This window comes from Lissotriton vulgaris, chromosome 4_1 (assembly GCF_964263255.1).
Source record: "Lissotriton vulgaris chromosome 4_1, aLisVul1.2, whole genome shotgun sequence".
NCBI classification, from domain to species: domain Eukaryota; kingdom Metazoa; phylum Chordata; class Amphibia; order Caudata; family Salamandridae; genus Lissotriton; species Lissotriton vulgaris.
Window position 1 is genome coordinate 288,585,261 of NC_141691.1, and position 6,201 is coordinate 288,591,461.

The 6,201-nt window shown below is 39.6% G+C and overlaps 1 non-coding gene across 1 annotated transcript; it reads right to left on the reverse strand.

Moving 5' to 3' along the window:
- Positions 1-5,724: 5,724 nt before the first annotated feature.
- TRNAA-UGC (transfer RNA alanine (anticodon UGC)) lies at positions 5,725-5,796 on the reverse strand. The gene has a single exon. It is a non-coding gene; the product is annotated as a tRNA-Ala (tRNA).
- Positions 5,797-6,201: the final 405 nt, after the last annotated feature.

Below are 6,201 nucleotides of genomic sequence, written 5' to 3' on the forward strand. Positions count from 1 at the left end.
TCCCTTTCAACAAGATGAAATTGGCATACTTCTAAAAAGCAAATTAGCATATTGTTTGGGATTTTTCATGTATTGTGCTAAGACCTTAGCACTGTCTTGGTACTGCATACATACTCAACACAGTGCAGTTAAGCTCTGTGCAATAGCTACCAGGGCATTGGTCTCTGGGTTTTTTAGTGACTTTATTATTTTACCCTAACGAGAATTGTGGTTATTACTTACTTTTTTCAATGTGAGTTTGTATATAGGCATACACCTTAAAGAAGTGAAACATTTTATAAATATAAACAACAGTAGGAAGTATTTATCCTCTCTTTGCAATGGAATCACAAAAGTAATTCAGAATAAGAAAAAACTTAGGCTTGCTGGCATCATAGTGTTGATGGTAAAATACTAGATTGACAATGAATATCTCATGCAGGGATAATGGATACTATAGATAGTTATCTGTCTATCCTGGGGTTTCTTGTTTGTAAGTCTTTGCCAGGCCTGTTTGTAGTTCACGAAGTTTCGCTAAGCGGAACTCTGCGAAATGACAAAAAAACTCAGCAGAGTTCCGCAATTGGTGGGGTGCAGTGCAAACTACCATTCGCGCTTATCTTCCTGCCGCTCGGGTAGGAATACTACCCGAGCGGCGGCTAGTCTGCGAGCTTTGCGGAGTACAGAAAACTCCGCGAACGGAGCAGAGTTCACTGACCAGTCCTAGTTTTTGCGCCAATGGATGTGCTGTACCTCATAAAGCCACTTATGGAAGTAAATGTTTCAACACTGTGACAAAATCCCTGAGCGGTCACCCAGTATCCTTAAAAATGTCATCTCCTATAATGCAACCCAGACGACATTTAGCGACCATAACCCGGTTATTATGGAATTAATTAATAGCAACCCAACCATAATAAATAATGGACTTCAACCAATTTACCCTACAAAAATTCGGGCTCATGACCAGGGCAGGCGGGTTAAATGGTCTAAGATTATTCCTGATGATTTTTTTTAATGATTTGTGTGGTAAAGTAGGATTAGAAATAAGCATTTGTAGAGATCCATTGACTACTGGAGGGAATGTCATAAATGCCTTTGAAGTTATATGTAAAAATGTAGCACAGACACTCATGTGTAAACCTAATCATAAGCCTCGCAAAGCGTATGGGTGGTTCAACGCCGAATGTTCAAAGGCTTCCAAAATCTTACTAGATGCATTGAAAAGCACACCGCGCGACACTGTAGAAGTGACAAGACTTAGGAAGGAGTATAAAATAACGACTGAGGCACGCAAGAAAGAAATTAAAGCCAAGGCCTGGGAATCATTATATGATAGACTGACCTTGAGGGACAGTGCTAAGTTTAGGTCTATAGTGAATACACCTCTGTTTAATGGTAGAGAAAACGAGGTGATGGAGGTTAACATTACTGAGAAACAATGGCTGGACCATTTTGAGATTATCTATGGCAGTAAGATCACCACAACTCCTTTCACCCCCATAGAAACTATTATCCCAGAAACCCTGTTGAGAATTACGGTGAAGGAAGTACAAAATGCCATAGAAAATACAGCAGGTGGCAAGGCCCCCGGCCCGGACGGGGTTCCCGCTGATATGTACAAGGCACACTCCCATGTGTGGTCCATAGTCCTTGCAAATGTTTTTAACCTAGCTTGTATGGACAAATCTAATATACCTACATCTTGGTCACACTCCATCATTATTCCAATTTTTAAAAAAGGTCAAAGGGGTGACCCAAGGTGTTACAGACCGATATCGTTGATCGATTCATCATTTAAGATACTAGGCAAAGTCATTTTAGAGAAAATTAACAAGTGGGAAAAAGAAAATGAAATTTTATGTAATACCCAATATGGGTTTAGAACTGGGAGGGGTACTGAGGACCAGTGTCTTAATCTGTATATGACCATCTGTAAATATACTGTTGCTGCTAGGGGGTCGATCCATCTGGCCTTTATGGACCTGTCCACAGCCTTCGACTTAGTTAATAGGTCGAAGCTGTGGACAATGCTCATGGAGATGGGTTTGGACCAAGCCCTTGTAAATTTTCTAGCCTATTGCACAGAGATCTGACTGCATCAGTGCGTATGACAATGGATGGAAAATGCACCGCTGGGTTTAGATCGGCTAGAGGGGTACGACAGGGGTGCATTCTAGCCCCCATGTTGTTTTCTTTGTATATTAATTCATTGTATTCAATCTTATCCCCTCTGCCTGTACTGATGTATGCCGATGACACGGTCCTTATTTCTAGAACACCAAATGGACTACAGCTGCTTCTTGACTCATTTGGGACTTTTATGCAGAAACTAGACCTGATAGTGAATATGGAAAAGTCACACGTTATGTCACTGGGGAAAGGAAAGAAAACTAAGAAAACCTTGTGATGTAACGGTGCGATACTGTCAAAAGTTAAAATATTTATTTACCTAGGTGTAATATTCGACGACATGGGCACCTGGACTCCTCAGATTGCAAATAAAGCGATGACTGTGCGCAGGTCGTTTGCGGCCATATTGAGTTTCACTAAAAGGATGGGAGGGAAATCCACAGAAGCCATACTTACCCAATATAGAGCCAAAACTTTGGCCCTAGCAAGATATGGGGCTGGGATATGGGGCTATAAAGATCTTACCCTAATACAGAAAGAAGAGAACAAATCCCTGCGTTCTCTATTGGGTCTACCACATTCTACCCCCTCCTTTGCTGTCCACACGGAACTAGGGTTAGGTCATATCGAGGATGCACTTAATATGGCCCCATTACTTCTCTGGGTGAAACTATGGCTGAATCCTAGTTTGACTTTAAATCGTAAAATTATCAGCGATTGTATGGGGAGAGATAGAGCCAAAGACATAAAATGGTTGAAACATATTAAAACCGTAGCTACACAATTGGGCCGCCCGGAACTTTATTCTAACCCCGAAAGCCTGTGTAAAGATGATGTCACATGGATAAAAGTTCAATTCACAAATAATAGAAATATCCATCGTGAAGCCCAGGAAATCGAGAAACCTACAGTAAGGGCACACTATTCAGTAATATCAACTATGACTATTCAGCCTTATTTGATTATAGTGAACAGGCCATATCATCGATGGCTATTGACGAAATTCCGTTTTAACCAGATGCATCTTTTATTGGGTGAATATCTGAAATGGAGTATGCCTAGGTATAATGCTCCTTGTAAATGTGATGGCTTCACTGATCAAGACCTGATACACTTTATCTTTTTTTGTCCCTTTTTTGTTGAGGGAAGAAAAAAATATATCATACCACTCCTGAGTGACAAGGGATTTAAGCAAGTGAAACCCGCATTGTTGTTTTTACAACTTATGGTGACCCCTATTGTGATTTTCGGGGTTGCTAATTTCTTGGTAGCATCGATGCGTGCTAAACGGCATAGACTGTTGAGTACCCCAACGACAGAATGTATTCAGGAGTAGCCCAAGTTTAAATTTAATTTTATACTGTCAAGAGATGTCCATTTACTTTCTGTTTCTTGGGATCAAGCTTTCGGGATGAAGTAATATGGTAAATGCAATTACTTATAATTTTAATATGATGGTTCTAGGGTATATGAATTATTTTTAATGTTTTAACTGCTTCTGACTTTTTTCTACCCAATTGTTCTTAATCGTTTTTAAAAATTGCTTATATTCTTTATTTTTATTAATTAATTGAATACTTTAAATTGAATTGTATTGTTGATTTGTGTATGTTTGTGTATTTTTGTATAATTGTATGTGTAGTATACTTTTATGATTTTAAAATAATCGAATAAAGTATTTTTGACTCTGACTCTGACTCTAGTAGAACATCTGCAAAAAGCTAAATAAATAAGTAAATCCATTCATAATTTCTATGAAATAAAAATCTGTTGCCAATAGTGTTTAAATATAATGGAAACCGTCTTTTTAGAAAACGAACTGCATCCGTAATAAACGGGAAAAAAAATATCCCTTCATCTGTAATTTGCGTGGATCTAGTGTAAGGAAAGCACTTTAATTGAGAACTACTTAAAAATATGGATTCTGCTACTTTCTAAAAAGCCGAGTCATATCTATTTTTTCCTAGAAGCATTGGGTGGGAAAGGTTAAAGAAGTCTTGGTTGTAAGTTTGCACTAGTAAATAAAATCACGTTTTTGTCTTGAACACACTGTGGGAGAGTACATTTTCAGAAAAACAAGAAGCAAAGTGGCCAGAGGCAAGAGTGCACAAGTGAATCAAAGACAACTTTCACCAGAAAAAGGAATTAGTATATTCTGTAACCGCTAATAAGAGAAAACAAGCATTTGCAATGCAATAGGTCTCGCAGCATTCAAGTTTGAGTTATTGGCATTGTATATGTCAATGTGTTGCATGATTTTTTTTAACAAACTCTGTATTGGCGCATGAAGATGATTTGCAAGTGCCTATTTTGTTGTTTGTAAATAAATATGTAAACATTGTATATTTGTTTGGTTAAAGTTTAATGTTATGAAGGTCATGTAAGGGCCTGGATAGGATTGTTATAGTGTTATAGTGAACAAGAGCAATTATAGCACGTTATTGGCGAGAGAGAGAATGTATGCTGTCTCATAGTGAGATCACCAGACTGGAAGAGAGTGCGCATATTTTATAAATACGTGTTTGTGCCTGAAAGGTAGTAAGAAATGTGCAGTGGCCTCAGTGCTGGACCTTCACCCGACGCCAGTGAAGGATTAAAGCCAACGTGCAACAGCGTAGCAAACACGGCTACTCACCTCACTGTGTGAAGAAGGTTTGCCAGGGCGAGACCTAAAAAGTGAAGAGTTACATACAGAGGTACATACAGATCAGAAGTGGACTGAGAGCATGTCCATCTACACAGCGTTTGTTGTGTAAACACTTGATAATTCTGAAAACCCGATAGATATTTTAAGTTGTTGGGAAATTGGGTGAGTACATTTTAGTTATAAAAATGGTATTCATGTATTCTGGGGTTCATTGCTGTCTTATTAATTAATATAATGTTAAACTTCATCAGGTGTTAGTTACATTTTATGTTTTTGCTCTGTAATGTTGGCAAAGAGAATTGAGTTAGTGGAGGTTACCATAGTCAGCTATTCCCTGTCTTCTGAAACACAGTCAGACCCTAAGGGACACCAGGTGTTGGTCTTACTTAAAGTACAGGGGCTGGTCCCTGTGCAAAATGCCCCGTTTCCTCACCATGTGAAAGCTCTGTGATTTTAGCAATTGACTTATCACAGCATTGAGGGCTAACTGTACGTGAATAAATTTGCCGGGTGACTCCACCGATAGAACTAAACAAAATGCCCTGTGTTGTTTCAAATGATCGATTTCAGGTTTGTTAATTGTATTGGATCAGCTGAGTTGCAACACACTACAACTCCCAGAAATCAGTAGAGGTACTCATTTATAGCCCTTGAGAGAGGTCTGCGTCCTCTGATAATCTTACCAATATAGCCTTTGTATACCTGAAAACGAACATTGAACCGTATACCGGAGAGGAGTTCTGTATTTCCATTTCTGCCAGCTTCCACTGCCGCCCGTGGCCCTGCTGCTGAGCCCATGGTTGCTTCAGTCTGTTGGCAGGAGTATAAGGCGCATGCCTGGCAATGTGACGTCAGAGTGTAACACTATGGCTGAGCGAGGGGTGCTTGCTTCTCTCATGCATGTGGAGAAGAAAACTGCAATGAAATCTATGAAACAACTTTGTAACAAAAGAAAAGTAATGCACTGGAGATGCCGGAGATTGAACCTGGGGCCTCATACATGCAAAGCATGCGCTCTACCACTGAGCTACATCCCCTAGCTGAAAAGCTATTGCCCACGTCTTCCCTTATTTCTTGCTGCAGAAAGCCCTGTGGTGACAGAATGTGCGTTGTCTGGCAATTTTCCTTCCTCTTAGGTGTTTTTAATCTACTTAGACAGAGCCGAGTGTGTCAGTTTTTTTGCCCTTTCCCTCATCATTCTCCTCACAGGGCGTTAGCGGAAGTGCTGTCTACACGGTATATCTGTACAATCCCCAACCCCCATTTCTCACCTCCACTGTAATATACGGTGCCAAGACTGAAACAAGCAATAAAGTTTATTTACCTGTTACCTGCAGCAGGTTTATGTAACTTTTATGATGCAAACCAAGTGCAACCATCTGCCCCATACGGTCAGGATTTGAACTTAAATACCTGATTAAGGGTGTCATACTTATATAATT